Raw genomic sequence first — 22,474 nt, 5'->3', positions numbered from 1 at the left:
AGGCTCTGTTGTGAACCCCCTGCTGCACATGGTTGAAGCATGGAGATGGCTGCATGTGGGGCTGGTTGCATGCAGGCCCTGCAGACAACCCCAAGCTGTGCATGACCAAAGGCTGTGCATAACGTGGGGTTGGCTGCCTGCGAGGGCAAGAGGGGAGGTGGCCAGAGGACCTGGCCATAAGCCAACCTCTGTGGCCAACCACCTGCAGAACATGGCCGAAGAACCTGTGTGGCAGGGGCTGCCTTTACGTAGGTGACAAATATTACCTTCCGCTTAAAAACCCTAGAAATTCACTGAGAAAAACATTATAGATACCGCCATAACACCCTCACCATTCACGGGGGCGTGGCCAGGACTCGCATGGAGTAGGCAGCGAGTTTCAGGAGCTCCGGGACCCGGGGCCGCTTACCCATGTATCCTGACCCATCCTGACGGTGTTAAAGCGAGGTGTGCACTGTTGATCCCCACGAGACCTTGGAAATCCCAGCAGGAGGTACCATGGCTCAAAATACGATCCGAAACTATCTATTCTGGTTTCGGCCCGCAGCACGGCCAAAATGGTGGCCCTCATTGCACAGTGAAAGTCAGCAGTAATGTGGAGCGCCCTGGGAGCACCGGGGGACCACCTTGTGCGGAAGACAGACAGAGGCAGAGACTTCGGACCTTCTGGAGAGGTGCGTGGGGGTTCCGGAGCGAGGGACCAGCTCAGCGAGACTCGGAGGATTGAGGCGGCCGAGCGCAACCTACATTCCCCGACCCATCTTGATGGAATCAAAGCGGGAATTAACTGCCGATCCACCTGGAACCTCGGGAATCCCAACGGGAAACACCAGGGCTGAAACCACGACCCATAGCCTAATTATTTTATTTTCGGCTTGTGGCATGCACAAAATGGCGGCTGCCACCGCAGAGTAAGAGTCACCAGCGACACTGAGAGGTAGAGTGCCCTGGGAACAGCAGAGACCACTGGGTGTTGTGACCGGATAGAAACGGAGACTGCCGGGCCCCTGGGTGGCACACACGGGCTCAAGAACACGGGCTTGGATCGCCGGAGACTCACGCGCCTAGGAGGGCAGAGGAGGCTGAGCGTGGCAACAGGCGAGAGCTGCGAGGCTCGGCAGACCGGAGTGGTGTTCGGCACGGAATGCGGTTCGGCGGTCCGGGGTAACGGAGTCCCAAGTGTTCAGCGAGGCTAGAACGGAACGTCTTGAATCAAGTGGAACCCAGCAGGCAGTGAGAGACCATTAGATGACCCAGAGAGCGAGAACCGCGAGAGACTTACCGGTAGGAACGAGGCGCATCAGCGGGGCATGGGGGTGCCGCAGAGTTGCATATCGTGGGGAAGACATAAACCCCTGGAGACACATAAAGCAAATGCAATCCAACTGAAAAGTCACTCATCACAGGGGTACAGCGAGACCTATATGCGGGCCAGTAGTTGAGATATCAAAACAGCGCATGAGACACTGCTGTGGACCCTCGGGGGAAACGACGCAATACATATAAGGAGTGCTCACAGTCTTCTATAAGTGAAGTGGCGCGAACTGTTAACTAAAATCGACCATTTATCTTCTCCACAGAACTGTAAAATCAGGCCACTACACAATCCAGATTTGCGATAGGAGCATGTGCATTGGGAAATCCAACCCTGCCGTACAAATGGGTAAGACCCTCAAAAAAAGAGAATGAGACATAGGAATACTTGTGGGCCAAAAGCCGCGCACAGGGAGTACAGACCAGACCACACATACTGTACCTGAGGCGGAACCCGTCGAACCGACCCTCCAGGATGTGCTTCAGGCCAAAGCGACATCCCGAGCAGCGCTGGAAGTCAAGATTGACACACTAAGCATAGACCTGGGCCTCTTGCGGGATGATCATAAGAGGTTGACAGAAAGAGTCTCCACGACAGAGCGAGCCCTGGCAGAAGCAATGTCGAATCTGACACTAGCGAACAACAGGCTAAATGTAATAGATAAACGCCTCTAAGTATTGGAGAATAGAGCTGAAGATGCAGAAATCCGGACGAGACGTAATAACATCAGAATCATAGGGATCCCGGAAAAGAGCGAAGGTCCTGACATGGTGAAGTTCCTGGAGAACTGGCTACGGATGGTTGCTGCTCTGGAGGGCCTGTCCGCATTCTTCGCCCTGGAGAGAGCTCATAGAGTACCTAGCAGGGCACCACCTCCAGGGTTTTCCCCGAGGCCAGTGATATCAAGACTTCTCTACTTTCGCGACAGGGACCATATACTGCGCCAAGCATGGCAACAGGGCACGCTGACAATCGCGAACAGCAAAATATCCATCTTCCCAGATTTCTCCCGAGAAGTGCAGCATCGGCGAGCGGCCTATACTGCAATGAAACGCAAACTTCAGGACCTGGAGATTCCTTACTCAATGCTATTCCCGGCTAGAATCCGAGTGGTCACCTCGACTGGCACTGAATTATTTTCCACACCGGAGGATACCTGGGCCTGGTTGGAGTCTCACACAGCCTCAGACTCTAATAACACTTCGCAGCATAGCAAGAAACGGAGGCGCCCTAGATCGCGGGGACGTCAGACTATACACAGAAGCGACCCACCCACCCCAGATGAAGCACAAATAGAAAGACGACGGTTGGTCGAGGCCGTGGCAATGCTGGCGGAAGGACTAGGAGATTGGAAATGGCTTCATCCTCGAGCTCACAAAAAGATGACCATGGGGACTCCGACAACTAGGCTACGACCTCCACCCAATTGAGTATAATACTACCTATGATTACACCTGGAACAGCAGACGAAATCATCTGAACAGGAAACACTGATACAGCATGCCCACACCCCCATTAAACTGAGTCATCTAACAGGAAACCCCTAAGACAAGAAGGATTGGCAGGAGGAGTGCATCTTGTATATAACTTTAATGCAGACAAATGACACACCACTTTGCACTACCCGCTACATAAATGGACGATGGGGGGGAGGAGTACGGGCCCGGAGGAACCCCAGAGCTTCTGACTTCGGGAGACTAAGCGCGCCACCCACACAGCCGCTGTGGATCACACAGCGGAAAACTACGATTCAGGCTGAACTACTATTGTTGTGTAAAAGTTTGGACGAAGACACTAAGGCCCTCAAAACAACATTGGTGGTATTGACCGCCTACCGCCACGGCGACGGCCGGTAACATACCGCCGCCATGGCTACCAGCTGGCAACGCGTATTATGACCGCCGGCGGTATTCCGACAGAAATCAGGCGGAACACCGCCGCCGGTCATGGCGGCGGACGGCAGTAAGGCGGCGCTGCTGACAACAGCACCGGCACACCAACAAAACACCGCCGACCGTATCATGAGCAATGATACGGCCTGCCGGTGTTTTGCTGGAGGACGCTGCTGCTGACAGCAGCGCCGCGGACCGTCTCTAGCCGGAGGACCCCCTGCAAGCAGGTAAGTTGAGTTCTCCGACCAGAGAGGGGGGTGTTGTGTGTATGTGGGGGGAAGGGGGATATGTGTATGTTTTGGGATGCATGCATGCAGGTGTGAGTTGCGTTGGATGCATGCGTGAATGAGTGATTGTGAGTGTTGTGGATGCGTGTGTGTGACAAGGTATGTTGGTGTGTGTTGTGGTGTGTGGGTATGTATGTGTGCATGCGTGGGTGGAGGTGGGTATGCGTGTGTGCATGTGAGTATATGGGTGCGCATGTGGGTGTGTAGATGTTCGGGGGCAGGAGCGGGTAGGGAAGGACTCTGGGGGTGGGGTGGGGGGTTATCAGTGCCAAGGAAGGGATTCCCTGGCACTGATAGTGCCTACCGTCATGGTTTTCGTGGCGGTACAGAAACCACGAAAACCATGGCGGTAGGCCGGGTTGTAATGCCGAGGGTGGGAATGTGACGGCCGCCGGGCTGGAAACCGAAGTCTCCAGCCCAGCGGCTGTTACCACCTTGGCGGTCGGTGTGTTAAAGTGGCGGTTTTGGATGGCGGTAACCGGAAGAGTCCAAATCCCTTTTTTTTTTACTGCCGGCCTGTTGGTGGTATTACCGCCGCTTTAACACCGACCGCCAGGGTTGTAATGAGGGCCTATGTCCTTTGTCCTGGGGAAGGGGAGTTGGGGAAACAGTTGCACAGTTATATTACGAAACACGCCACATTGCCTGGGTAAGATGTATATTTTTAAGTTAAGGAGAGATTACTATATGTCTGATGAGTGGTACACTGGGATTGAAATTTCTAACGTAGAATGTTAGGGGCATACGCTCTATGGCCAAACGCCACAAGGTATTCTCTTTTCTCACTAGACGGGGAATCCACGTAGCGATGCTTCAGGGGACGTACTTGGATGTCAGGGAGAGTCGGGCTCTCCAAAGGCATTGGAGGGGTCAAGTCTTCTTCACCAACTACTCGGCCTTTGCTAGAGGGATGCTGATATGGATCAGGGTGGGGGTACCATACCAACACACAGCAGCCATCATTGATCCGCTGGGTCGTTACACTGTGATCTCAGGGAAAATAGATGGTAGAGAGATAACGATGGGTAGTGTATGTGGTCCCAACTCAGATCAAGGAGAATTTCTGACCACCTTGTCATCAAAGCTGGCAGGACACCTAATGGGGCCGATAGTCTTAGGCGGAGACTACAACTGCGTAGCAGATGTAACAATAGATAGGTCACACACCCCCTTACCTTTCTCCCCAAATATCTGAACGTCTCACTCATTCCGGACATGGCAACAAAACTGGGGACTGGTAGACACTTGGCGCGCCCAACACACAACAGACCGAGACTATTCATATTGCTCTCCCATGCACGATCTACATGTCAGATTACATTTCTTTCTCTCCTCACCAGAAATACATGGTCTAATACATGCAAGCGAATACCTTACTCGCACAATCTCAGACCATAGCCCACTCCTTCTTAGCCTGATTTGGTCCCGAACGAGGACACCAATACCTACTTGGCAACTTCAACCCGCTATGTTGGAGGACGAGGTGTTTAAACACACCATTGGCCTGGCAATAGACACTTACTTCGAAACTAACGAGGGGTCGACTACTTCCACAATAGTAGAATGGGACGCGTTCAAGGCAGTCATTAGAGAGAAATGTCTTTCTGCGGTAGCTGGAGAGAGACGTGCCCTGTTGCACGACATTAAGAAAGCCAGACACAACCAGAGAGAGCTGGAGAGACAATACCCCAAGACTCCAGACCTGAGAGCATCGCTCGCATCAGCACGTAAAAAACTATCATAGCAACTGATCGGTTACGATGTTACGACTATAGAGCCTTTCTGACACGAACACACGCGGAGGGCGACCGAGCGGGCTCACTACTGGCATGGCTGGCGAACCCAGCAAAGAGAGGCTCGGTGACAGTTGAACTCACACAACCCGAAGGCATTTGTATTAACTCCCAATCGGCTATCAATTAAGAATTTCAGAAATATTATGCAGATCTCTACACTAGCAAGGTACATCTCCCACCTGAGGAAATAAAGGCCTTCCTGCGCCATTTGCCACTTCCTACAGTGTCAGTCTTAGACACAACTGCGCTGGGAGCGCCGATCACAGTGGCGGAGGTGAAAGAGGCTATGACTTCTATGGCAGGCAATAAAACGCCTGGCCCAGATGGGCTCCCAATAGAATTCTACTCGACCTAAGTATCCAAGCTAGGGCATAGACTAGTGACACTTTTTGTGGCTGCATCTGAGATCCGGACCTTCCCTATGTCTGCTCGAGAAGCCCTGATTATACCACTCTTGAAGCCGGGGAGGACTCAGACAGACGTGGCTTCTTACCGCCCGCTGTCGATGCTCGCAACAGACTATAAAATACTGAGTAAAATATTAGCGCTTCGACTCATGCACCACATGCCTGGATTTATTTCAGGACGCCAAACGGCACAGAACATACAACGCCTCCTAGCCTTGCTGCGTGGGGATGAATATGATAAAGATAGGGCGGCAGTTTTCGCCACTGATTTTGAAAAAACATTTGACAGACTGGAGTGGCGTTACCTATATGAGGTACTCCACAACTTCGGGGTAGGAAACCGTTTTATAGCCTGGACAAAACTACTGTACTTTAGGCCGGCGGCTAGAGTCTGAACGGGCACCACCATCTCTGACAGCTACGAGGTGGCGAGGGGAACTAGACAGGGCTGTCCTTTCTCCCCCCGTACTATTCGCACTAGCAATTGAGCCATTGGCCTGCAGGGCTCGGGAGGGCGGAGCATACAGGGGTGTCACTTTGGCGGATCAGACACATCATATAGCCTTGTACGCGGATGACATCTTACGCTTCCTGAAGGACGCAAAGAGTGATCTGCAGGGCGCCCAGAAGTTGCTAAAGGACTTCAGGGATCTGTCGTGGTTGAGAGTGAACTGGCAGAAGTCCAGTCTATTTCCAACTAAGGAGGGCAGGAACCCTCCCCCGGATATAGGAGAGTTACAATGGGAGCCCAGATGCTTAAAAAAAATATTTAGGGGTCCACGTGTACCACGATGACCAGAACCTATTCGACGGTAATCTTCAGTGGCCGCTGAGGGGCATTAGAGGCTCAGTGGGGTTTTGGGCTACCCTACCTATCTCGGTCACGGGCAGAGTTCTCGGTCGCGGGAAGAGTGGCACTACTGAAGATGATTACCCTCCCCAGACTATTATATTTTTTCACGACCCTACCAGTGCGGATCCCAGAGATTTTCTTTAAAGACCTGAATTCCATGACCACGGGATTTATATGGGGGGGTGGGCAGGAGGAGGCTATTGCTTACAGTGATGCGAAGGACTATTGAAGATGGAGGATTGTCTGTCCCTGATTTCGAGGCTTATTATTTAGCAGGCCAACTCCAATGGCTAACCAGGTGGATGTCAAACCGCATGACGTCCGGACACGAAGCATTACCCTTTACTCCTGAGTTACACTCACTGACTAGAGTCATCATGGGCCTCGGACCACCTGTATCCCCTAGACCCCAGGCACTGGTAGTGATCCATAAATGTTGGAGGTGCCACCTACGTAAGATAAAATGCCCCAGACCTTATGCACCTGAGACACCGATGCAATGCCTATTAGTACTCCCACATAAGGGAAACTGGAGTGGAAAAAGGAATTATGAGAGGGCAGGAGCCACCACCCAGGGCGCCTTATACGAGGCAGACTACCTGCTGCCCTTTGAGGACTTTCGAAGTCGCTACCAGATTCCAGCAGAGAATTTCATACTTCCCAGAGCAATTACAAATATGATGGGCAGGAACTGACACACCGGTAACACGGAACCCCCTCCCTCAGAGATAACACAATACCTAGTATGCGCCACAGGGACACATAGAGCAGTGACCCACCTTTACAGAAAAATATGAACTACAATCACACACCCACTGACAGATCTCAAACAAAAGTGGGAAACAGATCTGGGATCTGCCATAGAGGACAGGAACTGGGAGGAAATACTGACTTGGATCCTGAAAGCTTCTAGGAACACTTGATTTAAATTGATCAACACATATGTCCTACACAGAGCATATTTGACTCTGGGCAGAATCAAGAGACACTTTGGGGCCCTGGGGTCTGACTGTCCCAGATGCCACAAAGAGGGTACTGAATTTATTCACATGTTCTGGGTCTGCCCAACTCTACGGGAATACTGGCACGAGATAACCCAGCTCCTTTCCGACCTCATTGGCAGAGAAGTACCTGAGGACAGTAGACACTGCTTGCTAGGTGGATATCGACATGAACCCAAACATAAATACACTAATCAATTTCAAGATTTGGCCCTAGTTTTGTCCAAAAGAGAGATAGCAATGACGTGGAAAGCAGCAACAGGACCACGGGTGCAACCGTGGAGAAGGGAGGTCCTCAAATGGGCTAAAGCCGAGGAGACGATTAGACACCAGGAGGCACGGAGGGGCCAAGGTCCCTTGGAAAGGGCTAAGGCTTGGAGCACACTGGTCGATGACTGGGAACAACAGGGGGAGGAGGCTCTAGACTCATGATCACTTTGTATGCTACTGGCCTGGCAGCGCAGGCCCCCAAAACCACTAGCTCCGTAAGAAAGCAATACTACATCCAGACAGGGACACACTGATCACATATTCGAACTAGACACAGAATCTGTCACCTCGTAAGAGGCTACAGTCTCTCAGACACTCAATACAACATAGCACAACCCAGGCACTCAAGCGGCAACTAGTAAGAAGGGGGGGGGGGTTTGGATCTCCTCCGGGAGAGGCATACACTACAGCAGCAGACAGAAGGCGTCAAGCGCTATTACTCACACCAGATGATGATTAAACATTCAACGAATACATACAGTGCTTTCAAAAACTGCTATAATTCGCCATAACTGAATCTAAATGCCCTCCCTGAGGGGAAATGTTGTGTATTCTTTATTGCATATTCAAAACCATTAAAAAGTTTTTGAAAAAAAAGAAAACGCCCTCACCATTCACAGTCAGTAATTTAATTGCAAATGTTACAGTGATATTGTCAATGATGCCATAGAACATATCATGAATGATGTAATATGTGGGGTAATTACAGCAGTGCAAGTCGAGGGAGAGAGTTTAGCTGCCTCACCTAACTATAACGTTACTTCAACCTTTGTTTTTTTCAGTGAATATATATAATTTCATTTAGAGTTAAGGGGTGGGTAGGGGTATAGGGTGGAAAGGGAGTTTTTTATGGCTTAGGCGACGGTAGGGTTTTAGGGTGGTAAGATTACAAGAAAAGGGGAAATTTGGCGGTCCCTCCAAAAACACATATTTATTTGTATAATAATTTTACAAATGGGTGGTCAGGGGCACCCCCACCCCCAAAATTAGGAAAAGATTTAAATGTACAATAATCTAAAAATGGGGGATTGGGTGGTCTCCCTCAATAACAAAATAAATAAAATAATTAGTTTAAAATAATATGTATATATACATGTATGCATACACACACACACACACACACACATATATATATATATATAAGTTGGGGTTTCACTTACCTTATATAAACTTACCTTGAGTTGTAAAGACATGCGTGGTGAAGGCATTTAGTGGTAAAGGATGAGGCATGGGTTGTAAATGCATGCAGTGTAACGTGATACAACCAGTGGTGTTGCCTTGGAATACCACCTTGACAAAGGGAGATGCATCATCTTAGTATGTACGATGCTGTATAGTACAAATGTTAGGCTATGTCAGTACATAAGACCAGGTTAGTAATTAGGTGGATGACATAAAGGTTATCAAAGATGAAGTTTGGTGGGTGATACAAGGCCGCAAACATTGCAAGATGGGCAAGAAGATGTCAACATTTTTTATATTTATGGCTATTTACATAATTACATAAAGTAGGAGGCACAGAAGGAAGAGCCTGTGCCCAGTGTCTGGTCATCTGGGAGACAGCATGGATGATATAAGTTCTTGTTTAAACTAAGAAAGGGAGAGGGTAGCCCTGAGCCGAAATATAAAGGTGTTCAAAAGAAGGGGACCAAGGAACCTACAAAAGCTGAACCTTGAGTGTCGACAGGGGTTTCAAAATGCAAAAAGCTAGAGTCTGGCTGATCAAGGTTAGCTGTAAGACGTAGGGAGAAGCCATTCTGTGTATCGCTTTAAACATGAGGGTAATTTGTATGGGTCCTGTGGCCGAGAGACAGTTATCCTGTTTGCTATTGATGCAACAAAGTGGGTACATGGATGTGATGGCAGATTATAATGTCTTTAATGATAAATTTATAAAGATCCTATCAAAGGGAGAAAGAGCGAATTGGGTGACTGATACCAATAGACTATCATGTTAGACTGGATTACTAAAACAAAACCTGTGGTCCAGGTTTATTAAGATTTTGTGTTGGCGCGGCGTCACTTTTGTGGGGCAGCCCGACACGAAATCTATTTGGCATTTACTAAGCCATGCAAAGTCAATTTTAATGGCTTCGCATGGTTTCGTAAATACAAAAGGAAATGCAGCAAATAGCCTTGCGTTACTTTGTGTTGAGTAGGCATTACATGGGTTGAGCATTAGCATTCCTGTGGATTCACTCATGTATTTTGTTGCAAACCTAGATTTATCAAGACTTGTAAACATATGTTTGTGCTAAAATGGTGTGCCTACCCAAGGCTGGCATAACAAGCAATAATATCTTTATTTCTCCTTGTTACACCTTCTTTCCATGTGTACTGCTTTCTACAGATTGTTTTGTAAAGAAAAATGCTTTCCTGCACAAAAACAATACTGCCCCTAAAGCACGCACTCTTGCAGCATTGTGCAAGGGTGTCTGCATTGGCAAAAGGCTTCATACAGTGTGTCAGCGCTAGGAAAGAGAAGAAGTGTGTCATATTTTACTAGATATGATGCATTTGTGCTTTCTCTATTTAAGCAGTGCTTCACAGCAAGTTGCCTTTCTACACTGTGTTGCATGAAATATTAGTAAATCTGCCCGTGTGTATTTATCAGGGCCTGAAAGCATGGATGAGAGCTACTGCTGGGGCCTCCTAATACTAAGCATCTGGAATCTGGCTGCCTTAGATGGATTGTGATAAATGATTCAGTTTTTTTATTGTGATGAAATTGTAGCCCAAGGTTTCTGATTCCCGGGACGGGGATCAAAATGTCAGTATTGAATTGAGAGGGAAGAGTTTTGAGGTCTTATGGATCTGAAGAATAAACAAATATCTTCAGTTCTAATGAAGATAAAAAATAAATAGTCTGACATCTTTGCTCGTATAAGTGAAAGAATAAAAAGAGGAAAAACTCTGAGTATCATCTGCATACAGATGATCTGAGAACCCAAAGGAGGAAATTGTGTCACCAATGGACGTGTTATAGGTAGAAAACAAAGACAGGATAAGGCCTTGCGGATGCCAACTGGTAGGGGTTTGGTGTATGTATGTAAGTGGTGGGGGTTGGCAGCAAGAGTACTTAGCACCAGGAGACTGAAGGCGCGGGTTTTAAAAGGTAGGAGTAGAAACAATCAAGAGATAGGCTTTACCAAAGGAAAAGAAGGGCAATATATTTTTTTTACTTCAAGTGTCTCGTAGGTACAGGCAGTACCAAAAACTTCGGCCCACTGCCGTAGTTTCTCTTTTCCAGCAAGGCTGTTGGGCCCCGAAAACTCTGAATAACAATAGTACAAACAGGGTAAAAGTGCTTCACTTTGAATTACTCCAGCTACACATTGTGCAAAAGAAATTTAAAACGTTAAATTATTAATAAATATTTCAGCACACTTTAGCATGAAAAAATATTTTTATTTTTATTTTTTAATAGTCTTAGTATAATTGTTTTTCTCTGCATTGCCACTGTGAGGTAAACAAAGCCAACATTACACATAATCGTAAATATCTGTATCGTAATCCAAGCACGGATTAGTTGTTGAAACGTGTGTTTTGCTGAGTGTACTTTTCCATACTTGCCCTTGCATTAGTGTTGTTGTCCTTCGAGATCTGTGCTAAATTCAATAAAAAAAATTGGTGTATGAAATATAGCCACGGCTTTGACTATCCCTGGTTTATTCCTCTTTGGATCCTATGGCCGCCATGGCCTTTCTCGGTTTATACAACCTCCGATTGTATTGGAATTTGGAATGAACTTTCGAGAGACTCTGTTGTGCAGCATACACAGGTCCACTCCTGGTCACATGTCAGAATCTGAATCAACGTTTCTAAGTTATAAGGCGAAGGATAATGTGAGACATACATCCGCATGCACAGTACTAGGTGTCGTCAGCTTCACGCTCCAGTAGAGAATGTGAGTCCAAAACCATGACTTCGGGTTTATACACTGTCTCCTGTTAGAAGAAATATTGAGGATTACCATAGACATATTGCAGCAGGTGATAGCTACACAATTGTGGTTTTCATTTCATACAGCAGAATCAGAAAATATATACTCTTCTAGACGGTTACACACATAAACACTGCTAGATGGTTACCCATGATACTTAATATGTGCTTTAGGGAGCGGGAGTTTTTTAATCAGACTTTGACCCACAGCATAAAGAGTCAGAAAAGAAAGAAAAGTTGGGGAAGAAAAAGACAGGAAAGGTAGAGAAAGAAAAGAACACTGAAGAATAAGAGAAAGAGGCAGGAAGTGTAGGATCATGGAAGAAAGCGGCATGAAGAGGAACCAGGCAGCGTTGGTATTGGGCAACCCTGGAATTCAGCAACATCACTGCAGGCTCCTCAGAAGAAACTTAGACATTTGCACTGGTCCTCCAACATAGGCGTCACTGATTTATAATGCCTACTTCTTTTCTTCCTACCTCTCTTCAACATTTCACCGTACATTCCATCCACCTGGCACACTAGTCTGGAATTCTATTAACTAACTTAGGAGGTTTGGAAGCATCAGATCCATTTCACATTTTCAGGGTGACCCCAAGCGATGTAGAGGATTCCTGTTTAGATCATTTGATTGATTGTAAGCATACATAGCTTAAGAGGATATAGTGAACATTTGGCAGAGACCTAGCCACGTGGACCACTAAAAGGCACCCTTGCCTTTAATAAACTAATCACCATCAGTGACATTGAAAAAAGAAGGACCAATGTCCTAGGAGAAGGGTGAAAGATGCTAGTCACACCCTCCTAGGCAAACATATTCATAACAATGGCGAAATTATGCCACAAACCAACAGTAACAACTTGGTTGCACTTGCCTAAAATGAAATATGAATAAAGAAATAACATTTAAGCAGGGAATCTCCATGACTTCTTGTGACTAAACTGTCCATGCTGGCATTTGTTTCCTAGGTGCCCTATCAGTGAAGGCGCACTACTGGTATCTCTTAAAATCAGTCACACTTGTGAAAATAAAAATCCGCATATGAATCAAATATGCATTTCTTGATCTTAAACAACTACTCCATTTACTGCCTTTCACCAAAACCATATGCACACTGAAATTTGGAAAAACTGTATGCAGTTTGTTAGTCGAACTCTCTACAGATCAGATCAGACTCTCTACAGTATATTGTGGCATGCCCCAGGGTCCAACGCTGTTGCTTAATCAATTTAGCATTTATGTCAAACCCTTTTCGCTGGTGTTCTGATCATTTAGGTTCCCAGCGGCTTCATATGTTGCAGATACCCATGCTAATAATACTGAAACTTATGTTTAACGTTGGTTCAGACCTAGAAGCAAAAACGTTCTCAACCCTAATAGAGACAAGACTGAGGGCCTGATTTAGATTTCGGTGGACGAGTTACTCTGTCAGAATGGTGATGGATATCCAATCCGCTGAAATATAAATCCCATTATTTCCTAAGGGATTTATATTTCGGTGGACGGGATATCCGAAGTAACCCATCCCCTGAAATCTAAATCAGGCCCTGAATTCCTTCAGGCAAACACTGTAATGGAAAGTTAGTCTGGCAATGATCACTGGAAACGCCACCTGATCACTCAACACATGTTAAGTGTGTGGTTTTCCTGATCGATCAAGACCTATTCTTTGAACACATATCAATATAATTGTGAACAACTGCTACCACTTACTATAGCAAATGAATAAAATTCTCCCTTTAATTTCTAAACCCATTCATGCTTGTGTCATATCAATCTGTGTTTTATCTAAAATCAACTAAAGCAAAAACCTCTATTGAGTCCTTACTGACAATGCAATGAAAAAGTTATCTGCTCGGGATTTCATCCTCAGTCAGGGTCTCGGGCTTGCATGGGTCACTCTTGATGACAGCTTGAACCAAGCAACAGTACTCATCCTTTCCGATGGCTTCCTCTGGCATACGGGATCACCGACCTTGTTTTGTACACAGGCAACTGCCCGATAGGCATGACAGCAATTTCCTCTTCACAGTGGCCCTTTTCTGGCATTTGGGGTTGCCGACTTCACTTCATACACAGGCTAAGGCCCGATCTGCACAGCAGTGATGCCAACCACAGCTACTTCAAGGTGGTCCCCTCAGGCATGAGGGGTCACTGACCTGAACCTGCAGATGGGCATAGCCTGATCGGTGGAGCAGCCATCTCCTTAAACCTTGCTGCAGGGATCCACTCATCAGGATCTCCCACTGGACCTCGCTCCCTCCAGCCCTTTTGTCTCTCAGGGTACACTGGTCTTAGCAAGCAGGCAGACGCTGGTGCTCTAGGCTCAGGGGAAGGTGGCCTTGGATTTCCCCAAGTGATGTCCGTTCACTCAACTGGGAGACTAGCAGGCCTTAGACCCCAGCTGTGGTCACAGGCAGAAGATTTGCAGTGCTTCTCCTCCTCACACAGCCCAACTGGCTGCTTCCAGTTGACAATTTTAGGGGCTCTCAAACTCCTCTTTTATAGATCATTTCTAGACACCAAATGTGACTTAGAGTCAGGGTCTTTGAAGTTTGTGTTAGGGGGTCACCTTACCAACCTTCCCATCTGACTGGAAGTACGCAGAAATCAACCCACTCCTAAAGAAACCCTTCGCCGACCCAAGGGACTTGAAGAATTATAGACCCATCTCTCTGCTCCCCTTCCCAGCCAAGGTAACTGAAAAGGCCATCAACATGCAACTCACAGAGTTCCCCGAAGTAAACCAGGTCGTAGATCCCTCCCAGCCTGGATTCAGGAGCAGCCACAGCACCAAAACAGCCACTGATGACATCTGTGCCATACTGGACCACAGAGACATGGCCGCTCTCATCCTCGACCTCTCCGCCATGTTTAACAGTCTCCCATTTCACCCTTTGCACCAGACTCCACTATGCAGGCATCTGCGGTAAAGCACTGGAATGGATTTGGTCCTTCCTCACCTGAAGAACCCAGAGTATAAGACTCCCGCTGTTCACCTCAACACCCAAAGAAACTTGCTGTGGAGTACCCCATGGATCCTCACTAAGCCCGACTCTCTTCAACATCTACATGGCCCGCTCGCTAAAATCGTCAGGCAGCACAGCCTAAACATTGTATCTAATGCCAACAATACCCAACTGATCCTACCTTGACCAATGACCCATCAACAGCCAACAGAAATTTCCACAACGGAATGAGAGCAGTCGCCGCCTGGATGGAAACCAGCTGCCTTAAACTTGTCTCGGACAAGACAGCGATCCTCGTAATTAGCTCTACCCCCTCTGCCTGGGACGACTCCTGGTGGCCAACTGCCCTAGAAAACACCCCCACCGACCATGCACGCAACCTGGGAATCATCCTGGAGTCCACGCTCTCCATGACCCGCCAAGTCAACGCCTTCTCATTGTCTTGCTTCCACACCATGCGCTTACTTCGGAAGATTTTCAAGTGGATCCCCACCGAGACAAGAAGGACTGTCACCCATGTGCTTGTCAGCAGCAGACTACGCGGGCATCACAAAAAAGCTCCATACAAGACTACAGAGAATCCATAACGCGGAAGCCAGACTCATCCTGGACATCCCTGCCACAGCCACATAGCTGCCCACCTCAGAGACCTACCCTGGCACCCGGTCGACAAACACATCACCTACAAGCCACTGACACACACCTACAAGGCACTGCAAAACATCAGACCAGCTTATCTCAACCACCGCCTGACCTTCTACACCCCCATCAGGCAGCTCCGATCCTCCCAACTTGCCCTCGCCGCCATCCCCAGAATCAGAAAGAGCACAGCTGGAGGCAGATCCTTTTCTTATCTCGCAGCCCGGACATGGAACACGCTCCCACTCCACCTCAGACAGGCCACCTCTCTGAAGCAGTTTAGGAAGGATCTCGACCTGGCTTTTCGAGTGAGCATTATGGCTCCAACAGCGCCATGAGACCCCACGGGTGATGAGTCGTGCTTTACAAGTGATTGACTGAGGGGTCTGCTTCCTTTTGAAATGCATCTATTCTGCCCTACACTTCCCCCAGAAAGCAGCTTGTTACAGCGGGTGGAACTCCTAATCTAATAGGCCTACAATGCAGTCCATGGGAGTGACTAAAGGTTCATACCTGGATGTCAGTCACAGTGATATGAGCATCAAAAGGTTACCTCATGGCCCCAGCCCTACTCTTCATAATTCTGTTATCAGCCCCATCTCCTTCTTGAGATGTGCCCAGACCCCTTCCCAGTGACCTCTCTCTGAGGCAAAGCGCACCCTTTGAAGTGTACTGAAGAACCTGGCTCTTACTCCAGTGTGCATATCCCATCCAACTCACAGGAATGCATCAATCCACAAATATGTCTCGGAGGACTCCTCTACCACCACATGCTCCTCCAGTTAACCCTGGTCCTCCCACAATGGAACCCAGACTCTTTCATGAATTGTACCATTCAGAGGCACACAAACATTCACCACATGCAAGCAACCACATGTGCACCTCCCAGCACTAGATACTAACCTAATGAAGGACAAGGGTGAGTTGAGCAGACTGCAGGAGAACTTTCCATGAGTGAGCCAGTAGGCCTCACTCCACTGGCATAGGTAAAAAGGCCTGTTCACTTCTACTGATCACTATACGGTATGCTGCAACCATATAGCGCTCATGCTACTTAACTTCTGGTAAAGGCAGTGCCTTTTCACCATCATGAGGGGAGCACTTTGTGCATCGATCCCAGTCCAACAAGACCACCATCCATGAGACAGGCCTATGTCATGAAGCGCACGCATGATCCGTGTTTTCCCATGACAACACAAATCAGCACCAGGAATCCAGATATCATAGGAACTGGGGCACTCAGGGCATGGGTACAAGCTTGTCACCGCGCAAGGGACTTTTTTGGCCCCAACAGTGATGTCAGATGAGCATAATAGGCACTGCATTGGCTTCTGTCAAACAACGTATCATTTTTAAAACTGCCTATCTCAGACACTAAATCTATTCTTATCAACATATCTCAAACAAACATTTGTCTGGCACGACACAGGTAGATCCCTTCCTTTGGGCTCTGACCTCTTACTGAACGTACCTAAAATCTATTGCCGCCATCTTGGTGGTTGTCCTATCAGCTTTACTGGCCTCTGCATTTAGAATCAACTTCCAATTTCTTTATTGGTAACTATAAATCATACCTCTTTTAGGAGAGGACTCAAGATTCACTTATCTTGTTGATTGTCTTCTCATGTTTCCCTTCTAGCCTTCATTTGCCTAGCACCAAGCTGTGCCCTTGGAGTCGTAGTCCGCATTCTCATAATAATAAATAAATAAAAACATTTAGGGCCTGATTTAGATCTTGCCGGTGTCACTGCCAACCTGCTGTAGCAGTGGACAAGAGACGACTGCCAAGTCGACGGTGTTCTGCCTGCCCTATTTAGATGTTACAGTCCTGCAGGCGGTGTACTGTTTGCTGATAGAGGGAGGTTGTCGCAGGACCCAAAGGACATCGGACAATGGCACTGGCTATGGAATAAAGGTAAGTCACACACGTACACTATACCTTTGGCATATGTGTCCCACTGCATCCCACACGGCACGACACACCACACCACATACACACTATTATGCATTGCCTTTCCACAAAACGTACATGCCTCAGAGATACACTGCTGTACATCCATAACACAACATACACCCAGTATTAACACTGCACCCACACACAAAACAACCATAACAACCAACACAACCACACACCCATCCACATACACATACCCACACATCACACCTACACACATCACAACAACCGCCAAACAACACTCACCTGAATGTTGCACGCAGCAACACAACATTCACAACAACATCAATGCCATATGCAAGTGGCATACATACTGACACAACCACATCACTCACTCCAGCTCCCTCCACCTCACCTAGCCAATCACACACATACTGAATAACACACACACAACTCAAAGCACAACTAGACAGGTATGGTCACATATGGACATGGTTGACAGGTGTGACTGTACCGTCACTGTGGTGCCAGCATTCATTTGACAATGAATACTGACACCAAAATGACATTTATGTATGTGTGTGATATGTGTTGTGTATCAGTTTGTCGTCATCCGTGCCTGACATAATTGTCTCCCCGATATATGCATGTCACAGTAATTAAAAACAATTACTGTGACATGTATAAGTCTGCAGTGATCCCAAGCTCATGTGGAGTGACCCCCCCAACCTACACAGCCAGTGCAGGTTCCCTACCTTTGTGTCCAGTGACGGGGGAGTCATGTTTTAACCCTGGTCCAGTGGCAGCTGTGATGGAGGGTGTTGTCCAGTCATGTCCAGCCTGAAATGGAAGTGGAATTAGGAAAAAAGGTGAGTTTTCGCCTCTTTCGCCCCCCAGTCCGGCAAGTCAGAAGTGGAGGTCGGACCGCCACATTTTGCTTGGCTGTAAGGCACATCCAAATCTGCATGCCGATGAGTATGGCAGGAGTCCTGCTCTCAGCCACTATTTCCTATGGTGCCGTCGCGGCAGATGGAGTCCTAGGCAGAGTCGGCGGGACTTGGGCGGGTTATAGTCTATGGGACCGTCAATATCTAAATCTGGGGGGTGGACCGCCAAGCTGGGGACCGGGTTTCCGTTAAAAAAGTGGCGGCGGACCCGTTACTGTCAACATCTAAATAAGGTCCTAAGTATAGAAGAGTACAGCCATGTCGATGTTCCCTTCCTTGGCTGTTACGAGTGAATGACCCTTTAGCTGAATATGCTGCTTAATTTAATTCCGTTTCACTCTTCTTGCACCTTCTCTTTCTTTTCCAGCCCATACTCCTCATCTCCTCTTTACTTTCAAACCCTTTCAATCACTCCAAGAATCTTGAGTTTTTCTGATTTACATTTTTAGGTTTGATTTCTACTTATCAATATGGTTATCCAAAACTGGTTAGAACTGTTTGAGAAGATAAATGGATTTTCTGTCACAGTGTAGGAGAACCCACTTCAAAAATAATCACAATCCTCAACGTGATGAACCTCAAAATTACTAAATGAGCCTTTGCTTAACTCTCTAGTACCTCTGTGCAACAGCAGTCAGGCTTAATTTAGAGGCAATGTGTAAAGTATATTTGCGTTCCCAAACCGTAATAAGGGTGGAAATACAACACAGGAAAAATCTAAAAACCAATTTAGAAAAATAGAGGATATGTTAAAAAATAAAATGACACCAAAATGACAAAAATCCAATCATTCGAAATGGAGTCATATTGGGCCAGATGTACAAAGCCCTTTTGCATTTCTTAACGGTCTGAATCAGTATTTCAGGCCGTTAAGAAATGTAAAATGCCTTTTCTTATATACAAGGGCTTTTAAGGAATCGCAAATTCTGATTTCTACCCTGTAGAAACTGCAATTTGTGATTCCCAGAATAGGAAATCGCAAATAGGGATTTCCTATTTGTGATTCATATTCTGATGTACAAAGCATTTCCTAAATGCAACTTTCGGCATTTAGCATATGCAATTACCCAACCAGGTGCAGGTTAAAGAAAAAACACCTGCTGTGCTTTTTTAAATTGCAATAGAGCACACACATGCCCCTTAGACATATGTATGGTCTAAAGGTGCACCCCTATTTTTGGGGGTGCACCAAGGGGGGGCCTTTTGCCCTTTGCCATCCCTGGATTTGCAATTCCTAAATAGAAATTTCTTAATAAGAAATCGATATTTAGGAAATGCAAAACCAGCCCATTGACTAAAATGCAATGGAATTTCTTAATACCGATTCTGTACATAGCATTTTGCATTTCTTAAATAGCGATTTCTATGAAGTCGCTATTTAAGAAAGGCAAAATCGCATTTTTGTGCATCATGCCCTTTATTTATTGAAATATCCTTCCTGTGTTGTATTTATGTAAATATGAAATATAAGTGTCCTACTTTTTAAAAGCCATGCGCCCTTTCCTATGAGCTGTTAGGGCCTTTTTAGTGGTGACGCATAAGTATTAATTAAAAAGGAAGTTTTAGACCTAGCAAAAGGTTTATTTTGCCAAGTTGAGATGTCAGTTTAAAACTGCACTGCATGCTGCAGAGGCAGGCCTGATACATGTTTTACAGTAAACTAACTTAAATAAATACAGGCTGTTCCCTTTGGGATCTACCCGGGAGAAGCAGCTCCTACTGGTTATAGGCTCAGAGCAGTCATTAATGATGAGTCATTGAGTTCTGGGGATGTGCCAGAGCTCGTCTGTAGGGCGACAGAAGTATGGCATAAGGTGGTGATCAGAGTCCTGAAGAGGGCCCCATTTATTGGGTACATTTCTATTTGGACTCTCAAACCATTTTGAGATATGGAAAGGGCGTTATTCCCCAGAACTTGCAAGAGGGAGGATTTCAAACTGCTGGGGACTTGTTGTTAAATGATAGATTTTATGTTTGAACCTTTTGTGAAGCACTGAAGCAACAATCTGCCAGAATAGACAGAGAGGTAAGGCGGCTTGGATAATAAGGCTTGCAACTCACTTACTGAGCGGACAGATGTAATTGTCACAAAGAGGACTGTTTTCAAAGTCAGAAGCCTGAGGGGACACTTGTGGAGAGGCTCGAAAGGAGCACACATTGAGAATGTTAAGACTAGATTGAGATCCCACTGAGGCAATATAAATGGTGAAGGAGGGAACCTTCAGGAACCTATGTACAACAGGGGACCTGAACAAGGATGGATGGTCAGACAGCCACAGGAAGGCAGAAAGAGCTGTTAGATAGCCCTTAGGAGTGCAGAGGGCAGAGCCCTGCTGAGCAAGGGAAATAATAAAGAGTACAATTTCAGAAAGGGGGCAAAGCAAGGATCCAGATGTTTCTCTGTACATCATGCCACAACTTATTCCAACAGCAGGCGTATACCATCTTGGTGAAGGGACGCCTGGCTGACAAAATAACGTGACAGACTTCAGAAGGAAGGTCGAAAGCTGTCAACTGCCGCTGCTAAATCTCCATGCAGGAAGGTAGAGAGTGGACAGGTTTGGATGAAGAACCCTCCCCTGCTGCTGCAACAGTAGATAATCCCAAAAGGGCAGTCTAATCGGAGGATCAACAGCCATATTCAGTAGCTCAGGTTACCAGACTCTACATGCTCATTCCGGAGCCACAAGACTGACTTGTGCCTGGTCATCTCTGATCTTCTGGTGAACTCTGGGCAGGAGTGATATTGGTTGAAAGGCGTACAGGAAGTCTGAGATCCACTCTAGACGAAGAGCGTCTCAGAGTGAGTGCCGCCTTGGAAACTCCACAGTGCAAAACTGCTGAAATTGTATGTTCTCAGCAACAGTCAATAGGTTTAACCAAGGCTATCCTCACTGTGGAAAGAGACCTTGCGCCACCTCCAGGTGTCCGTGAACAGTTGCACTACCCTTCCCTTGATAGAGGGCAGAAGGGCTTTAAATGCCAGTCAGATCTCTTGGAGCTCCAACATGCTGATGTGGAGTCATGCTTCTGCCAGAGACCAGAGTCCTCTGATCTCTACTTCTCCCAAATGGGTGCCCCATCCCAGGAGTGACGCATCTGTCACTACTGTGAGATCTAGTTGGGGAAGGGAGAGGTGTCTACCTTTGACCCAACCGCGTTTTGTTAGCCACAACTGCAGGTCTTTCGCAGTTCCCTTCGAGATGTAGACCATATGGGAGAGATTCCCCTGATGCTGCGCCCACTGGAACTTCAGGTCTCACTGCAGAGCCCACATATGGGAGCATGTGTCACTAGCAGAATGAAAAAGGTCATGAGGCTCAGCAGCCTCAGAGTCAGTCTCAACAAAATCCAGGATAGAGACTGAAACATCCGTATCATCGCCAGAATATCCTGGACTCCCCGTTCAGGAGGATATGCCCAAAACTGCACCGTGTCCAGAACAGCTCCGATGAAAGGGAGTGTCTGAGAGGGAATCAGGTGTGACTTCGACATGTTGGTAGTGAACCCCAGCGAATGCAGAAGGTTCATCAAAGTCAGGAGGTGGGAGAGGACAGGCTTTAACAGCCATTCGCTGAGATAGGGGAAGACTGCTCCCCCACTAATGTCCGCAGATGATCTGCGACGACAGCCATCACCTTGGGGAACACCCGAGGGGCGCTGGTAAGGTCAAAGGGAAGTATGGTGAACTGAAAGTGCTTGTGGCCTACCGTAAACCGCAGGTCACGTTTGTGAGCAGGCAGGACGGAAATGTGGAAATATGTGTCCTGCAAGTCCAATGCTACTATCCAGTCTCCTGGGTCCAGGGCAGACAAGACGTAAGCTAACGTGAGCATTTAGAATTTCTCCTTAATGAGGAAGAGGTTGAGGGTTTGGAGATCTAAATTAGGGCAAAGGCCCTTGCCTTTTTTGGGAACCAGAAAGTAGTGGGAACAGCAACCACAGCTTACTTCTGACACTGGAACCCTCTCTATAGCTCCCTTGGTCAAGGGTGCTGCGACTTCCTTGTGGAGAAGAACAGATGATCCTCTGTCAGCAGGTCGTGCGATGGTGGCATGGAGGGAGGAGTAGTCTCGAAAGGGAAGGGAGTAGCCTCTTTGTGCAATCTGCAACACCCACCCGTCCAATGTTATTGACTGCCAGTGGGGGAGGTGATGGCAAATCCTGCCACCAACTGGGTGCCCATGATGGTAAAGGGGCAGATTAGGAAGGCTTGGAGGCTTCAGCTGCCAGAGAAGTGGTGGACTGACAGATCGCAGGA

General features: G+C 47.3%; 1 protein-coding gene across 1 annotated transcript in view; it reads right to left on the bottom strand.

Annotated features, from left to right (window-relative positions):
• Positions 1-11,208: 11,208 nt before the first annotated feature.
• The window catches only part of SCAF8 (SR-related CTD associated factor 8), a 1,507,655-nt gene continuing 1,496,389 nt past the window's right edge, over positions 11,209-22,474 (bottom strand). The window contains exon 26 of the transcript XR_011203719.1: positions 11,209-11,768. The gene's annotated coding sequence lies outside the window, so the exon portion shown is untranslated. The remainder of the gene's footprint in view (positions 11,769-22,474) is intronic.

The sequence above is a fragment of the Pleurodeles waltl genome, chromosome 5 (genome assembly GCF_031143425.1).
Source record: "Pleurodeles waltl isolate 20211129_DDA chromosome 5, aPleWal1.hap1.20221129, whole genome shotgun sequence".
Classification (NCBI taxonomy): domain Eukaryota; kingdom Metazoa; phylum Chordata; class Amphibia; order Caudata; family Salamandridae; genus Pleurodeles; species Pleurodeles waltl.
The sequence above is the reverse complement of the archived record's forward strand: the minus strand, read 5'-3'. Positions and strand labels throughout refer to the sequence as shown.